This window comes from Podarcis gaigeae (assembly GCF_964106915.1).
Source record: "Podarcis gaigeae genome assembly, chromosome: 2".
In the NCBI taxonomy this organism is placed as follows: domain Eukaryota; kingdom Metazoa; phylum Chordata; class Lepidosauria; order Squamata; family Lacertidae; genus Podarcis; species Podarcis gaigeae.
This window is the reverse complement of record NC_139679.1, coordinates 126,303,640-126,322,011: the sequence shown is the minus strand read 5'-3', so window position 1 is coordinate 126,322,011 and position 18,372 is coordinate 126,303,640. Positions and strand designations below refer to the sequence as shown.

The 18,372-nt window shown below is 44.4% G+C and overlaps 1 protein-coding gene across 6 annotated transcripts in view; it reads left to right on the top strand.

Moving 5' to 3' along the window:
- Nucleotides 1-18,372, top strand: part of LOC310837217 (uncharacterized protein) — a 277,947-nt gene that overhangs the window by 249,600 nt on the left and 9,975 nt on the right. The window contains exon 1 of one of the 6 annotated variants that reach the window (XM_083723337.1): nucleotides 17,940-18,016. The exons of 4 other annotated variants lie outside the window; for them this stretch is intronic. The gene's annotated coding sequence lies outside the window, so the exon portion shown is untranslated. Of the gene's footprint in view, nucleotides 1-17,939; nucleotides 18,017-18,372 lie in introns of those variants that run through there. One more of the 6 variants, XM_083723336.1, reaches the window with a different exon arrangement.

Below are 18,372 nucleotides of genomic sequence, written 5' to 3'. Positions count from 1 at the left end.
ACTGAGCAAAAAACTTCTCAGATCTGTCTATCTGAACTCCTAGGTAAATCTTTACCGGACCAAGGTTTTTGAGCTTAAAATGCTTCCCAAGCTCTTTGGCAAAACCTTGCACCTGTTTCCCTGTCTGCGACACATCTATGATATCATCCACAAACACCAAGACCAGCTCCTGTGTCTCTCCTGACCCCTTCAGGTACAGGCAGCTGTCTGCAAGACTTCTCTGGAAACCCATTCAGACACATGTTCCAATTTCTGGCAGATTGTTTCAAGCCATAAATGGACCTGTGCAGTTTCCACACAGCATCTGGCTCATTGCCCTCGAACCCTGGAGGAGGGAGCATGTACAGATCCTCCTTCAGGTCTGAGCCACATCCACATCAAAGTGGTGCACTTGGTGCCCTCTTTGTGCAGCTACTGCTAAGAGCATGGACAGAGTTTCACTCCGGGAAGTAGGAGCATACACTTCAGTGTAATGCAGCCCCTTCTGCTGTGTGAACCCTCTGGCTACTAGCCTAGTCTTGCACTGCGGTTCTCCAGTTGCTGTGGGCTTAATCCTGTAAACCCAGCGACAGCTCATGGCCTGCTTGCCTGCTGGCAGCTTCGTGGTGGAGAACACACCTAGAGACCTCACTGAGTTCAACTCCTTTCCCATTGCCTCTTGCCATTTCCTGGCTTCTGCTTCAGGCAATTGTTGAACTTCCTCAAAACTCTCTGGTTTGCACTGTGCCAAACCAACCCACACACTAGTGACCTCGAACCTCTCTGGAGGTATCCCTTTAGTAGTGCGTGTGGAATGCCTGATCACTACTTCAGGTGCCCCCTCTGACCCACTGGGGCCAGCTAGTGTGTCCAAATCACCAGAAGACTCCCCCTCTGACTTACTGCGTCTTCTGAACTTCTGCACTGGACTGGTGGGAGATGAAGGCGCACTCCTTTGCTCCAGCTTAATAGCCTTTGGAGATGCCCTTCCCTGTTCCTGCTCCTGGTCAGAGACCTGATCCTCAGCAGCAGGTTCAGTGTCAACCTCTCCCTCCTCAGCAGAATCAAACAGACTCTCTGAGAGAACATCAGGATTCCCATGGATGCGTGTCCACCCACTCTGCTCACAGAACTCAGCACTCCTGCTGACTAGAACCCTTGACTGATCGCCTTCTGGATAGGCAAATCTTTGTCCCAGGTTTGTACCCACAAAAGATAATTTCCCGGGACCTTGGGTCACCCTTCCTGCATTGGGCCTTTGGCACAAGAACCCAAGCCTCACCCCCAAAACGCCAAAAATGCTGTCTCCCAGTCAATGGAGAGACAACAGGTGGCCAGTTAAAAAGTGGTTATTCAAAGGTCCAGGAGTGAGTCTTTGTTTTGATAGTTCCAAAAGAACCCGAAACAAAGAATGCTAAAAGCTTTTATACAACTGTAGGAAACACACCAATGCTTGCATGGAGAAGACATGCAGAAGTCAGGAATTCCTTCTTGTCTACAGGGCAGTTGCTTCCTGACCCTTATCTTGAGCTCAGGCCAGGCATAAGTGGTATTGAGGTTGCACCTGGGGAAACATCTTGCTGTGTCATCAACTCTGGATGCGTTGTGGTGGGGACTGTGGGAACGAAGTTATGCCAACCTGGTACTCAGCTGGGTGTGTGATGTGCCAACTTCCAGGTTATGGCTTTCAGGTATTGTCGTGCCTCCCAGGTATCATTCCCCTCCCCCTTTGAAGGACGTACCAGTGTCAGTACCTGGACTGGTGTCAACTGAGGGTTTCGAGGGATATTCAACAATATGCGGAAGCAGATCCAATTTACAAGGAGTAACAACAACCCTCCTGCTATGCTTGCTAATGCTTTAACCCTTTTTCGTGTTAGGACAAAAGAAGAGAAAGATAAAAAAAGATTAATGGAAGGGGGGGGGGAATTAAAGGATTTCTGGTGCTCTGTCCTGCAGCAAAACACATTATTCACTTATTCAGATCCAAATGTTCTGTCTCCTCTAAACCAGTAAATCCAGATATTACAAGTTCCTTTTCTCTTTCACACAGAAACTGCACAAGAAATGGAAATCCTTGATAACTGTCAGTGATGATTTGTCTCTAATTAAGCATGTTAACTTTGCCATTTGAGCCAACCCCTATAGTTTCATCAGCCATTCTTGGGTCGGACTGTATCTTTGCATTTTTGTGTATATAGCAATCTCGCAGCTATAATCATATATTGAAGTAATCTTCCGTAATCCTTTTCTAATGGTGTGTCTAAAAAGTGTCCTGGTGTCAAATGAATATTAACTTTTAAAATCTGCTGTATCAATGTATGTATTTGAATCCAATATATATTCTAGCCTGTTTATGTGTCCATCCAGCATGATAAAATGTCCCTTTGTGTTCTTGGCATTCCCAGCAAACATTTGAAACATCTTTATACATTCTGAAAAGTTTTCCAGGAGTTAAATACCAGCGACATCACTTTATGAAAAATCTCTTTGAGATCATAACAAAATGTAAATTTTAACTCCTTAGTCCACATAGGTTCCCACTGTTCTTTCCCTATATTATAACCAGAGTTTGTGCCCCTTTCTTTAATCATTCATTCTTTCACCTGTTCTTCAGTCTCAAATTTCAGCAATGGTTTATACATTTTGCACCATCTGTGTACTGTGGAGTTTCAAAGTCTGTCCTTTCTTGCTCTATACCATAATATTTTTTATCCAGCTTAATCCTCTCTACTAAATGAGGGAACCAATCAAGATTGTAACCGTCCATTATGAATTGCTCCCTTGCTTTCCTGTGAAAATCCTGTGAACTCAGTTCCCGGCACCTCTTTTTCTCAGTTCCGGCACAAGTAATGCCAAAATACTTTACTTCACCCCCCGCCCCAAGGCTGAGCTTCTCTCTTACCTCCCAGGTCCTGCTCCACAAAATATAACCCATAATATTTAAAAAGAATTAAATACAGATGATTGTTTATGCAGCCCAGTGAACAGTTGCAAGGATATCTTTTTGCAGTGTCAACAGTCCCATCTGAAAGCAAGACCAGGATAGAGAACAGTCCTCAAAACAACCACATGAAATCAAAATAAAATATTTCAGAATTTCTTGAAAGGAGGTACCATTGCTCCAGAGACAGAGGACACGATCCTGGGCTTTGCTGCTTCCAAAGAGGAGTCTGGCAGATCACCGTCTCGGCGCCTGGACTGGGACACCCAGCTTCTAAAATGGAATTAAACAACCATCGCAGAAATCTTATCACACCCGTTAACCTGCTTAGTTATAGCAGCCCAGTGCTTTAGGTCAAGAAATCTGAAGTTGGGGGACCTGGAATGCCACTGAGACTGTACATACCCTACATTTGAAGCGCACACACACACACTCCACAAAACACACCCATACTTGAATGTATTTTAAAGTTGTGTTTTTTTAAATTTATGTGTCTTTGTTATGTCCCTTTGGGGCAACTTTTTCAGGTTCCCTTTATGGATGGAGTGTTGCTACTTCCGTATCAAAGCATAATATATTTTAAGATGTTATGTTAAGAGTAGAAATGCACCATTTGATCCACAGTGACCTGCACTGCTAAAGTATCATAAATGTTGTTTGTCTGGAGAATTCAAGGAGGCGAGGAAATTATTAACCTGCTTGCACAAGTTTAATGTTGTTTGGAGACTATAACTCCCAGGAATTTCATATTAGCTTTGTGTTTGTGTGTGTTCAGCACACAGAGTTGTAGGTGAGATTGAATAAAATGTGTCCCGGGAAATTCACTTTGACTTCTTATTCATTGTTTCGAATGTGAGTTCACTTACAGATGAAAATAGACCCAGTGCCGGATTTTTGTATAGGCTAAGTAGGGTGACGCCTAGGGCCTCTAAATCTAGGGGGCCTCCCCGGCCCCCAGCAGGCAGTCTCTCCTCTCCCCAAATTGTGAACCCAAGACTTTATGCGAGGGCAGAGCAACATGGGCCCAGCAAGTTTGAGACTCAAGGCCAGCCAGTGTGGCCCAGTTGAAACTCTAGGGAACAACTTGATTTTTTTTTTTGTGGGGCCTGAGTTCACAGCCAAAGTCTGCAAAATCTTAGAGATATGAATTGGTGTGCTAGGTCATTTTCAGAAGGTCAGCAAAGCCCTTCAGAAATCAGGCCTGTTATTGAGTTCTTGTACAAGTTTGTACAGTTCACTTCTGGATTTTTGCAACCAATCTGTAACTACCGTATTTTTCGCTCTATAGGACGCACTTTTTCCCCTCCAAAAATGAAGGGGAAATGTGTGTGCGTCCTATGGAGTGAATACAGGCTTCAGGAAGCTATCCGCAAGCCTTGGTAGCCGGGCGGGAATTCCCGCCGGGTTCCCAAGGCTTGCGGATAGCAGCCTCCAAACCTGACCTGGTTTGGAGGCTGGCGGTGGGGAAAGCAGCGCTTCTCCCCACCGCCAGCCCCACAAGCTCGGGGGACAGCGGGGAGGCAGAGCGCCACCCTCCCGCTGTTCCCCGAACTGGTCTTTGGGGTTGGCAGTGGGGGAAAGCAGTGCTCCAGAGCCTTGCAGTGGGCTGCACATTTTGGGGGGTAGTTTAGCACGGGAGGAATTTGAGCTGGGCAGCAGTTACATTACTTATTCAAAGCATTTTACCTAGAAATTGTTCCATATGCCTGCTATTGTCATTCCTGAGAGAACCAGTTAGGCAAACTTTGTGCACTTCTGTGAATACATGGTTGCTCTGAGGTAATTGGGATAGCTGTTTCCTCACATGTCGAAGGCTTCGGGTGAATGCACCTTTAATAATAATAATAATAATAATAATAATAATAATAATAATAATAATTTATTATTTATACCCCGCCCATCTGGCTGGGCCTCCCCAGCCACTCTGGGCGGCTTCCATAAAATATCACACGTTAAAAACTTCCCTGAACAGGGCTGCCTTAAGATGTCTTCTGAATGTCAGGTAGTTGTTTATCGCTTTGACATCTGCTGGAAGGGCGTTCCACAGGGCGGGTGCCACTACCGAGAAGGCCCTCTGCCTGGTTCCCTGTAGCTTTGCTTCTCCCAATGAGGGAACCGCCAGAAGGCCCTCGGCGCTGGACCTCAGCGTCCGGGCAGAATGATGGGGGTGGAGACGCTCCTTCAGGTATACTGGACCGAGGCCGTTTAGGGCTTTAAAGGTCAGCACCAACACTTTGAATTGTGCTTGGAAACATACTGGGAGCCAATGTAGGTCTTTCAAGACCGGTGTTATATGGTCTCGGCGGCCGCTCCCAGTCACCAGTCTAGCTGCCGCATTCTGTTTTTTTTTTTTGTGCATAATTTTTATTAGTTTACAAAATCAAAATACAAACAAACATAACAATTCTCTACATATTCTATAAGAAGATGACTTCCTTCAGTCTTACCACGAATCGTCCATACTACTAATAAACATTATTTCTGCGTTTCTTTGTTTGTAATGCCATAAGTCATTTCCATTTGTACATTTCCTTTTGGACATTACCCTTTACCTCTTACAGAGCATCTTTGAAACCCACCAGAGTTATCTGATCATCAATTAGATTTTCCAGATATTTTGTGAAACTTTCCCAGTCTTTGACAAACCTCTGATCCTTTATGTATCTGATTTTTCCTGTCAACCTGTCCATCTCCGCATATTCTAATAATTTCGATCTCCAATCCTCCAATGACGGTATACCCTCTAATTTCCAATTTTTGGCTATTAAGACCCTTGCTGCTGTTGTTGCATATTGGAATAGCTTATGATCTTTCTTCTTGATCTCCCTTCCCACCAGACCCAGCAGGAACGCCTCCGGTCTTTTAACAAAGGTATATTTTAACATTTTCTTCATTTCATTATATATACTCTCCCAAAACCCTTTAACCTTTTGGCATTCCCACCACATATGGTAGAAAGTTCCCTCCTTTTCCCTGCACTTCCAACATTTATTGCTAGATCCGTACATTCTTGCTAGTTTTGCAGGGGTCAGATACCAGCGATAGAACATTTTCATTAGGTTCTCTTTTAATAACACACAGGCCGTGAATTTAAGGTGTTGGTTCCAGAGTTTTTCCCACTCTTCGAAATAGATATTGCGACCCAGATCTCTAGCCCAATGTATCATTACTGCCTTAACTTCCTCGTCAACTAGGTTCCAATCCAATAATTGTTTATACATTTTGGACAGAGTTTTTGTATTATTTTCCAAAATCTCGTTTTGAAATCTAGAACTCTTGTCAGCATAACCTTTATCTTTAACATCTTTCCTAAACATTCCGTTTATCTGATGGTAATGCAGCCAGTCATACACTTGGGACTTAACCTGGTCGTACGGCCTCATTTTCCACTTTCCTTCCTCCTTCATTAATAGTTGTTCGTAAGTTACCCATTTGGCTCTCCTATCGCTCTTTTTAACCGCCATAGCTTCTAGTGGTGACAGCCATTGTGGCGTTTTAGGTTCCAAAACATCTCTGTACCTTTCCCACACTTCCATTAGAGGGCCCCTGAAGATGTGATTTCCAAATTCTTTGTGCACTTTCTTCCTCTCATGCCACAAGTATGCGTGCCACCCGAATCGATTATCGTGGCCTTCTAAGTCTAGCACTTCCGCCTCTTCTAGTTTTATCCATGTTTTGACCCAGCACAGGCATGATGCCTCAAAATATAATTTCAAGTCTGGCAGGGCGAAGCCTCCTCTTTCTTTAATATCCGTTAATAGTTTAAATTTTATTCTCGGCTTCCTTCCCTGCCAGATAAATTTGGAAATCTCCCTGTGCCAGGTTTTGAATATTTTTGTGCCTTTGATCACCGGGATGTTTTGAAAATAAAATAGTATTCTTGGAAGTACCGACATTTTAATTGTGGCTATTCTACCCCAGAATGACAGTTTAAGTCTGCCCCACGTTTCTATATCTTTTTTGACTCTTTTCCACGTTGTTTCATAGTTGTTTTTAAATAAATCTATGTTCTTAGACGTTACCCATATGCCCAGATATTTCACTTTTTTGGTTACTTCTATTTCTGTTTCTCTTTGTAGTTCCTCGATTTTATCTGCCGACATATTTTTAGTTATTATTTTTGTTTTCCTTTTATTTAATTTAAAGCCCGTTACTTCCCCATATTGATCAAATTCTGCCAATACCTCTTTTATTGAGTCGAGTGGATCTTCCATTGTTACAACCAGGTCGTCTGCGAAAGCCTTAGTCTTATATTCGTGTTGACCGACCCTGATTCCTTTGATTTCTTTATTATCTCTAATGGAATTAAGTACTAGCTGCTGCATTCTGGATTAGTTGTAGTTTCCGAGTCACCTTCAAAGGTAGCCCCACATAGAGCGCATTGCAGTAGTCCAAGCGGGAGATAACCAGAGCAGGCACAGAATGCACCTTGCTTTAGAGGGGGAGAACAAGAATAAAAAATTTTTTTCCTGTTCTCCCCCTCCTATGGTCCGGTGTGTCCAATAAATCGAAAAATACGGTAACTGTCTTATATGTTCAAATCTTTTCAATTTCAATTGTTGTTCTACTTCTATGAGGTTGCCCACTCACCTTTTGCATTAATTTTTTTTAGGGATATTGCTTCCACTGGGGAAAGCCATCATGGTGTCTTCTGTTCCAATAGGTTTTTATATTTTTACCATACACCATAAATTGTTTTTCTTGCCAAATGGTTCAAAAATCCTTTATGCCATTTGGTCTTTTCATACCATAAATATGCATGCCAACCAAATCTATTATTGTGACCCTCAAGGTTTAAATTATCTGTATTTCTTAAAAGTTATCCATTCCCTTAGCCAGCAGAGATAAGACGCCTCATAATATAATTTCAAATCCAGCAGAGATTATCTTTTGATCCATAAAGTCAAACAGTGTTGTTGTTGTTTTATGTTCCTTTGGTGCAACTTGATTTTCTGAGGTTCCATTTACAGATTGGGTGTAGTTACAAAGCATATCTTTTAAGATTTTATGTTAACAGTAGAAATGCACCATTTGATCTAGAGTGATCTGCACTGCTAAAGTATCATAAATTTCGTTTGTCTGGGGGATTAAAGGAGACAGGGAAATGATTAACCCAGTAATTTCATATTACCTGTGCTGGGCAAATGTGGGGACTGGCTCAATGGCAAAAAGGCAGACCGTGCTTGCAAGCTGAGACTGTCTGCACACAGACAGTTCCATGATTCTTTCCAACTCTACAGCTCTGTGATTCTTTCCACACGGGGGGAGGGGGACACACATTTTTTTTTAATTATACTTTTCATACACACACACACACACACTTCACAGATTTTACATTCATTTTGACATTTGAAAACTTGACTTCCTACCCCCTCGTTCTGAGTAGAACAACATTGGAATGGCGTAAATCACTCCCTGGAATTATTTTACATGAATTTCTAAAGATTTTCACTACAAATGTGTCAAAAGTGGTTTTGATTGCTTGTTCTCACATTCCCTTATTCCCAGTGGTGCTTCTCATTACGTACTTAAACTGAGCCTGAGTCTGGCTTGAGAGCTGCAGTACTTCAGGGGGGCTCTGTACCGTAACTCCCATTGGATGGTATATCAGTAGCTGTCAACATAACAGGATTTTATTGGCTGCTAGTTTGACATTTATATACCTGTTGTTATTGCTGGAGGAGACTCTGGAGAGTCCCATGGACTGCAAGAAGATCAAACCTATCCGTTCTGAAGGAAATCAGCCCTGAGTGCTGTAGCAGGAACCCCCCCCACCCCAATCATTCTGTTTGTATAAACTTCACACTCACACACTACATACACCACATTTCTGTTATAAATTCACAGAAAATCAACCATACATTGGATTTGCACTGTTCCATTTTTATTTTACTCCCTATGACAAGAACTAACAAAGGGGGGTGACTTAGTCAGCCATAATCCCTTCACTGTCTCAGCACATACACTGGAGCCCTGCCCATGCCAACCCTGATGATCCCAGACAGAAGACAATCAAGATCACAAAGAACCTGCATATGGGAGTGGATTCAAACAAAGGACACTGATCAGATCTTCCCTCAGGGGGCAGGAAACTGCAAAATCCCCTTTGTCTCCTAGAAATTCCTGGAAGGGGAGGGGGGAAGGAGGAACCAGCCAGGTGACAAGACACTCAAGTTACCACCAACTCCTCCCTCAACCCCTCCTTTCTGTAATGTATGCCTCCCACAGCACCTCCTTTCTGTAATGTATGCCTCCCTCAACCCCTCCTTTCTGGGGGTGGGCTAGACCTAGAGGAGGGGAATTTCAAAAGTTTTGATAAGACTTTGCACGCTATTCTTCTGGGTCTTTCCTCTCTCCTGCACGTGAGGGGAATACCCTGTTGCAACAGTTCAATAAAGGCCAAGCCTACAGGCTGCTGTTTTGCTCCAAGTTATCCTGGTTGGTGTCTTTGTTTTGTCCAAGGGAGCCCTCGGATTTTTCCTGTAACAGTTTTGGCGACCGTGCTCAGGGACACTTGGTTCTCCTGCAAAGGTGAGAGGGGAGATAGAGGGGATCGGGCGCCACTGGGCAACCTTAGCCCAGGGATCCTTCTTCCTCTCCCTGCCTCCTCTTTGCGGGCGGTAATCAATCGTCACCAAAAGCCTAACCAGGGGGAGCAAAGGCGAGGTCAAGCCGGCTAAAAAGAAAAAGGATCCCGGGATCCGCGGGGGACATCTTCAAACGTGAGTATGGTTTGAAGTAAATAAATTGGGAGGGGGTGGAGAAGCAGCGTCCTCACGACAGCCAGACTTTCCTTCTTTCATTTCTGACGTTCCCTCTCGGGGTCGGCCAGGAACGTCTTACCTCTATTCTTTTCTCCCCCGATTCTCCCCTTCCGGAAAGTGGCCAGGGAGGTCGCGGAACTTTACTGTCTGACGTTCCCTCTCGGGGTCGTCCAGGAACGTCAAATCCTTTCCCTTCTCTCCCCCCAATTTCTTACGCGGGACATGACCGGGGAAATTGTGGTACTTTTACTGTTTTCCGACGTTCCCTCGCGGGGTCGTCCAGGAACGTCTTAATCTCTCTATCCCTTTTCTCCCCCGTTTTCCGTCTTGGAATTGAGTCCGGGAAAGCGTGGCTCTTTACTGTTTTCTCTGACGTCCCTCTCTCTGAGTCGGCTAGAGGCGTCCTTCAAAGCTAGCTCTCTCTCTCTCTCTCTCTCCTCTAATTATGCAAACAAAGCCGCCCCTGCTGCCTGGCGACCTTTGTTAGGGATGACCCGGGTACGTCAGAACGCAAGGTTGTTTGTTTCCTTTCCAAACCTTCATTTTCTCGGGCCTTAATCTGGCATTGCACTGCGCAAGCGTCCAGTAGGGGTTCCGAACTTAGTCTCAAAGGCTAGGCAGGAGGCTGTCGTGGAGGGTAGAGGGGGGAATTGGGGCCCCACACTAGGATTAGTCTTGTAAGCAGCGCTGAGGTAAAGGAATTCCGGGTAGAGAGACCCGTGGTTTGAGGTTCCGGGCAGAGAGACCCGTGGTTTTGTTTCAGGTTCAGGTTTGAGATTTCCAGAAATTAATTCGTGGTTTATAGATAAGTAGGAATTGTGTTAGTCAAGGGTACTTTGAGTACTGAAAGGATCCCTTTCTGTCCCCCCTTTCTTTCCCATTGTCCCTCCTCCCTTGTGTGTGTGCGTCCACTCTTTCTGTCTTTAGCGTACTTCGTTAATGAAAAGAAAAGAAAAAAGCCTAATAATAACATATGAGAGAATGGGAGCTCACTAAACACCCTAGCTGGACTCCTCCTGGCAACAAGGCTTCCATGAAGCCTTTTTGCCCCAGAGAGGATTCTAATATGCCCCTCCAGCTTGTCATCTCCAATTGGGAAAAAAATATATATATAAATAAATAAAGGGGCAAAATGGTCTTTCCAAGTACAAAGTACGAGACCATTGTAACTTTTAGTGGGTGGATTAGGCCCACCACCTGGAACCCAGGGCACAGTGGCCACCCCAGGGATCCTTCAACAAAATCAGGGTTTGAACCCTTAGGGAGAGCTGAACACATCAAATTTGTGGTGTTAAACTATAACCTAAAGCTAGAACATGAAACCGTAAATTTAATGGTGCTCAGAAGGCAGTAGATATAATAACAGCCCAGCCTGAGAGCCCACACATTAGAGATCTTAGGGATCTTAGGATATGAGTTGTATTCAAAGATTTGGAAATATTAAAAGGGTTTGTGTTTACATTGGCTCCGGCATCCACAGACTGTTCTTAAATGCACATAGTTTTAAATTGCAAGCTTGCTTCAAAAATTTTAAATCTAAGGAAGCCATGTTGGGCCTCATCAATCTTAAATAGGACAAAAAAAAAAATCATTAGAATGAAGTGTGCAAATGTTTGTTCTTTGAGAGAGGCTCCAAGGAGTCTTCCTCCAAGTAGCTTGAGTGAGGAGTATGATTTTAAGTTGATGGTAGATAATGTTATGTTGCAACGTTTGAGTTTATGAGTTTATATCCGTGTTCCAGTATTTTTTTCCAGTATTTTGAAATGTGCTGTGAAGAAACTAATGTTTCTGCTGCAAAAGCCTAGTAGAGCCAACTGCTCTCTCAAGCTAAAATGCAGTATATGTATTTCATTAAGCATCTGCCTATGAAAATGTGTTCTTTCTAAGAAAAAATTGGTATTAAAATTGGTATTAAATGTAGAGACTTCCATAGCCAGCAAAATTGTCTATCTGAGTCCAGTCCTGATATCGGTCTTCCTGGCCTCTTTTCTTAAAAAATGCCCCTTTGTTTCATTCTGTCTCTTTCAGGGGTTTTTCCCCCCTCCTCCTTCTTACTTCTGTGCCAGGTAAATTTACTCCCAAGTAAGCTTCCTGTAAAGGAAACTGCAAGGGGGGGGCATAGATTAGGCTTACTATTCCTCTGCAAGTTCAGGAAAAAATCTCACTTTTCTATTCCTTTTAAATCAAATCTATGGCTGTTTTAACTATGCTTTATAAGAGATCCTCTCCCTCTTAGGAAAAATGTTCACTTCAATCTTCCTTTAAAGATAATTTCTCTAGGAACTTGAAGGAAGCAAACTCAAACTATCTCAAGATCTGCTAAAACGGTTCTGTGTAAAGTTGGCTACTTTTCTTTTTCTCTTCCTTTTGGTAGTGCAAATCTTGCCTTGAAATCTTGCTATGAACACTGTATTTAGGGTTGGACTAGATGACCCAAGGGTCCCTTTTAGCTTTCCCAATTTGTGGCTGTGTGGAGGGCCATGTGTCTGCAAGCATGTGATGAGTTGAAATTCAGCCCAACTTTGCTCTTTGTTTTACTTTAAAAAAGGTGAGAGGTAAAATCCGTGATGTTTTGAAGCAGAACTGGTAATTTCAAGCATTTGAGTGATTACAGTGTTTATCATTTTCTCTACTAAAAAAAAAAAAATCAAACTTCAAAGTCAATTCAAAGTTTATACACATAAAATACATATAAGTCTTGACCATTTATCCTGTAAATAAAGGGCAGAAAAAATTTGTCTGCAAATGGTAAGGCTGAAATGACTGAGAATGTTAAAAAAAAAAAAAATCCTATAAATTCTGACTCTCTGGCCATTTTCCCCCATATATAAGGGCGTGGCATTGTTCCACGAATGACCAGAGGGAAATCACACAAAATGATAGCCCTTTCCTGTACATAAAGGAAGCAGTCCTTTTTGCTTGGGCTACAATTGCTAACTTTATTGAATACTTTAATTGCTCAGTTTCTCTTTTTTGTTTAAAAAAAAAATAAAAAATCTAACCCTATTTTTTTAAATCTACTCCTTACCCTTTATTTCCTTTATTCAAATGGTAATTTAGCCAAAGGTTTCAACATTTTCAATAGTATAAAAGGTTTGCTGAGATACGAACTCTACACATGCACAGAGGCTAGATCAGCAACAAAGGGGGGAGAGAGATAGAGGAAGAAGGGGGGAACTGTAGGGAGTGAGAGGAGCTTGGGCTGAAGGGGGAAATTTATTCTAATTTCCTTATGTAAAAAAAAAAACTTGGAGCCACTGAGGGAAATCACCCTTAATGTGTCCTTTGCTCCAGGGGCTTTGCAAGACAAAAGGTGTGCCAAGTTTCAAATCTTAACATGATTAACATGCCAAATTCTTTTCACAGGTAAATTTCAAAGCACTCCCCCCCCAAGGGATTTAAATCACAGACTTTGTGTGCATTTTAGGAACAGCATTTCCTGACAGGCTTCTCACATGAAATAATTTTTCCCTTTTAACAGGATATGTGAACCCCGATAACAAAGGTTTTTGTCCCTTCTTTTCTCCCACAGCAACTTTCTTTCCTGTTCTGTGAAACATGTCTGAATCCCTGCTGTATTTGTGACTTCCATCTCTTCGTGCCTTTGACGCTTTAAGTTACAAATAATCTCTTTTCATTTATTTAATCAGTTTTTCCATGATGTCTACGAAATTAAGCGAAGCACAACCTAACATTGTTTGTGGAATGGTATTTGTTTACCCTTTGCCTGATCATTTCTTATTAATTCTGTCATTTTGGCTAGTTCAAGGTACTTGCACAACTTTAAATTGCCATTCATTTTCTTGGTATTAAGTCATTTCCCAGTATTTTGCTATTAACATTCTGACTGATGTTGTCACATCAAGAAAAACTCTTTTATTTTCATTTGGGACGTTAGAATGCCAAAACAGGCTACTTCAGGTTTCTTAAAATTGTGTGTCTTAGCATTTATTTATTTTTGGTTCCTCATAGGTCATTGTATGTGTGTGTTTTATTATTATTTTAACTGTGTCTTTTAAGTCCACCCTGCCCTTACAGGATATCACTTTTACAAGTGTGTTACTACAGATCCAATGAAAACCTTCGCCACCACAACAGAAGACATCAAAGTTTTCAATGTGGCCACAGCTATCTCTTTCAAAGGATATAGACTGCCGGGGAAGTGGGGCTGACAAAGGGGGGTGGAGTTGAATTACAAGGACATTTTCTGACTTTTGAACCTCAAGATACATGCGTAAAAAATATCCCAATTGTCTCAAGATATGCAACTGATATTTAATTAGTTTGTTTTGTATTATGTGTTATTACGTAGGAATGTTGAAATGTGTCTTGACAGTGTGTTATTTCCACAAAAGGGGGGCTATTTTTTGTGTGTAATTGTTTTTATGTCTAATGTCTTATTCCTTACACCCCAGTGGAGGATTCTCATACATTTTATGCTTTTTAACAGATCAGGCTATTGTTTAGAATTAGATAAATTTATAACCACATTTTGTTGTTTCATCTGGCATTCTGCCAACTTCCCTACCCATTTTAAAATGTGCTAAAACTCATTTTACCAAGGAGAAGCTTCTAAGATACATGAAGGTGGATATGCTTTGGTTTAGCAGGAATAATCCCTTATAGAGTTAAATTGACTTATTTGGACAAGTGCCCTTTTAAGAATGGTTTTCTTTTAACAGATTGGTTTGAAAAGTTGAGAACCATGGGGCAAGATAAATTCAAATTGGACTCAGTTTGAATTGGGCAAGTGTATCCAGGCTGCAAGTAGCTTTTTGGTCCTTGAAGTGCAAGTGAGCAACTTCCCATGACTGCAAGATTATATTAATAATAATAATAAAACCCCATAGGAAGCCAAGGCAAGGACATTTCCCTCAGGACGTGCCCAAACCTGTGGCAGCTGTGGTGAGTGCCAGGCAACATGGTTAATATGAAAGCCCTAAGGGGATTCACCAGGGATTGCTACTACTGTTGCACCAGGCCGGTGTGAGACCACAGAAGAGCTACCTTGACACCCGAGAACACAAAAATGGTGGGGGGCAAAGCAAACTGCATTTTTCAGTCATTAGTGGACCTTCCTGCTAAATGTAAAGCATACGCCACTATTGAGAAAATATTTATTCCAAGGTGCTAAAATACCACAAGTAACTGAGCAACAAAATTTTAATTTTATGTGATATCCTATGTCTAACTATGTGCACTGTTACACTATTATATTTCTATACAAATATCCTTAAGAAGCATGACATCCAAGTCCCTTTCAAGTTCACATAGACACACGCATCTGGACGGAGAAAAGCAGGTTAATATTTACCACTTTAAATTGTGCGGAGAAAAGGATTGCAAAGTAACCACCTTTGCAATCTTATCTCCGAAGGGGGGAACTGTAGCAGGAACCCCCCCCACCCCAATCATTCTGTTTGTATAAACTTCACACTCACACACTACATACGCCACATTTCTGTTATAAATTCACAGAAAATCAACCATACATTGGATTTGCACTGTTCCATTTTTATTTTACTCCCTATGACAAGAACTAACAAAGGGGGGTGACTTAGTCAGCCATAATCCCTTCACTGTCTCAGCACATACACTGGAGCCCTGCCCATGCCAACCCTGATGATCCCAGACAGAAGACAATCAAGATCACAAAGAACCTGCATATGGGAGTGGATTCAAACAAAGGACACTGATCAGATCTTCCCTCAGGGGGCAGGAAACTGCAAAATCCCCTTTGTCTCCTAGAAATTCCTGGAAGGGGAGGGGGGAAGGAGGAACCAGCCAGGTGACAAGACACTCAAGTTACCACCAACTCCTCCCTCAACCCCTCCTTTCTGTAATGTATGCCTCCCACAGCACCTCCTTTCTGTAATGTATGCCTCCCTCAACCCCTCCTTTCTGGGGGTGGGCTAGACCTAGAGGAGGGGAATTTCAAAAGTTTTGATAAGACTTTGCACGCTATTCTTCTGGGTCTTTCCTCTCTCCTGCACGTGAGGGGAATACCCTGTTGCAACAGTTCAATAAAGGCCAAGCCTACAGGCTGCTGTTTTGCTCCAAGTTATCCTGGTTGGTGTCTTTGTTTTGTCCAAGGGAGCCCTCGGATTTTTCCTGTAACAGTGCTCACTGGAAGGACAGATCGTGAAGCTGAGTCTCCAAGACTTTGGCCCCCTCATGAGAAGAGAAGACTCCCTGGAAAAGACCCTGATGTTGGGAAAGATGGAGGGCACAAGGAGAAGGGAACGACGGAGGACGAGATGGTGGGACAGTGTTTGCGAAGTTATCAGCATGAGTTTGACCAAACTGCGGGAGGCAGAGGAAGACAGGAGGGCCTGGCATGCTCTGGTCCAGGGGGTCATGAAGAGGCGGACACCACTAAATGACTAAACAACAACAACAGGTTTGACAGTTATTTGAATGGTGCCTGGTGATTGGTCAGGTGTTTTATGAATGGAAAGCTTATTTATGGGAGAGCTTTGGATAAGGAGAGGAAAAGGGACAGTATAGCAAAAGGGATGTCAATGGTGCAACTTTGAGGTGCGCTTTAAAGCACAGTATCATGTCTAAGGAATGCCCGTTTTTCCGGAGGTGCAAGGCTTTCCTGCACTTCTTTAAAAGTATCAGGACTCGATTCTCCGTCCCTGGATTTCTGCCCTCCTGCCTCCTATTGTGAGGCTAAATTCACACCTTATGGAGGGCCAAGGAGCATATGACTTTATGCTTAAGGGATTATGGAGGGAGGGCGAGTCCTGAATTCCCCCTTCCAGAGGAGATATTAACCATTGGAACCAAGGAAATCGGTCAAAGCGCTGAAATTTGGTGATTATTTGTGAAGAGTCTACCTTTTCTATACTGTATATACAGAGGAAACAGAAAGATACATGTTGTTGTTGTTGAGTCGTTTAGTCGTGTCCGCCTCTTTGTGACCCCCTGGACCAGAGCACGCCAGGCCCTCCTGTCTTCCACTGCCTCCCGCAGTTTGGTCAGACTCATGCTGGTCTCTTCAAGAACACTGTCCCACCATCTCGTCCTCTGTCGTCCCCTTCTCATGACCTTAAAATTCTTATAACAGTTGCTATCGGATCTCCTCTCCGTCTCCTCTTTCCCAGGCTCCACATCCCCAGCTCCTTCTTCTGGCTCCTTCTCCCCTCCCGGCTGCTCCTCCTCCTGCTTCTGGCCCGGGGAGGGGGCAGCTCAAGGGGGGGGGGTGTCTCCCACATGAAGCATCTCCCCATCAGTGGAAACAGGACAATGCACGGTATCTCCTTATTGCCACAGTTTGACAGGCTGCTTTTCTTAGCTCTCTGCAGGTCTGGTGCTTTGGTAAAAGGGGAAGCAGAGCGGTCCGGCTCCTTGTTCTGGCCTTAGTTCGAGGCTGGGGGGGGGGGGACTCGGGATTTTGGGGGAGTCGTCTAACTGCGGGGGGGGGGAGAGAAAACGGCAGGCGGAGGGGGGGGGAAGATTTCTGCCGAGGTTGGGGGTCCCTCCATCAGGGAAGCTTGGGTGAGGAGCGCAGGATCCTTCTGGATCCCTCTCCCTCACAAGGTGGGTCGGATGTTTCGCCCCCCTGACTTCTCTGCATCAGAATGGGGTTTCTTGGATGCTCCTTTCTCCCCGACCCCAAGACCCCTCCCCAAGGGGCAAGCAGCGTCTGGACCCAAATGATGAGCAGAGCTCCTGCAAACTCACGCCCTTCCTCCCTGGTTGGCAGAGAGGAAGGGGGCAGGACCCTCTGCTCCCTGACTTGAGGGTCACCGCAGGCGGCCCCGAGATTCTCCCTTCTCCCAATGCACCGCAGGGGGTTCCCAGTTAGGGGGCCCCCCAAGCAGCTCTGGCGCAGGAGAGCAGAAGCAAGTACTAGGGAAGGGGGTGTCTTGCTCTGGAGGACGGGGGCCCCTCTCCCTCCCCCTCTCCTCTCTGCCTCCGGACCCAAAGGGACCTGCAAGACAACAACGAGGACATGGGGGGGAAAGGGGGTTTCTGCCGAGGTTGGGGGTCCCTCCATCAGGGATGCTGGAGCTGAGCTTTCTGCCTGGCGGGGGGTGGACTAGACGCCCCTCCGGCCCCCTTCCAGACTCTCCTAGGTGAGGGGCCCCCTGCTTTTTTGGGGGGGTGTGTGTCTCAAATGAAGCATCTGGGTGGGGGGGCGATGCACGTGGTTCCTGCCTCGGAGGAGGAGGAGGTTCCTCTCGGCTCGCCAAGGGTTAAAAGGAGCAGAGCCGGATTCCTAGAGAGGACCGGAAGTGGCGTCTTGGGGGGGCGAGGTCCTCCCTGGCCCAGGCCCCTCCCTTGCCAGCCCCCTTCTGCCTCTCTCGGGGTGAGTCTCGCCGTGGAGAGAAGGGGGGGGTCGGGGCGGGGGGCGGCAGGTCAGATCCTGCAGGGGGGGCGAGGGGGGGCAGGGCTCTGCCCCCTTGGGGAGGGAGGGGTCGGGGGGGGAGGCTGCGGATAAAGCCCTTTATTCTCCATAAAGAGTTGAGGGGGGGGTATTATTCCTCCTCTTTGCCAGGTCCCTCCGGCTTTGCTACTGTGTCTTTTCTTCTGGCAGATCAAGGAGACCAGGAGACAGCAGAAAGGGCAACATTGTTAGCAGGGCAAATAGAGGAAGATCCAGTATTCTTATTGGATTAAGTTTCTAACATTGCTCAGCCTTTTTCTTTCCTTAATCAAAAGGAAGTCCTAAACATT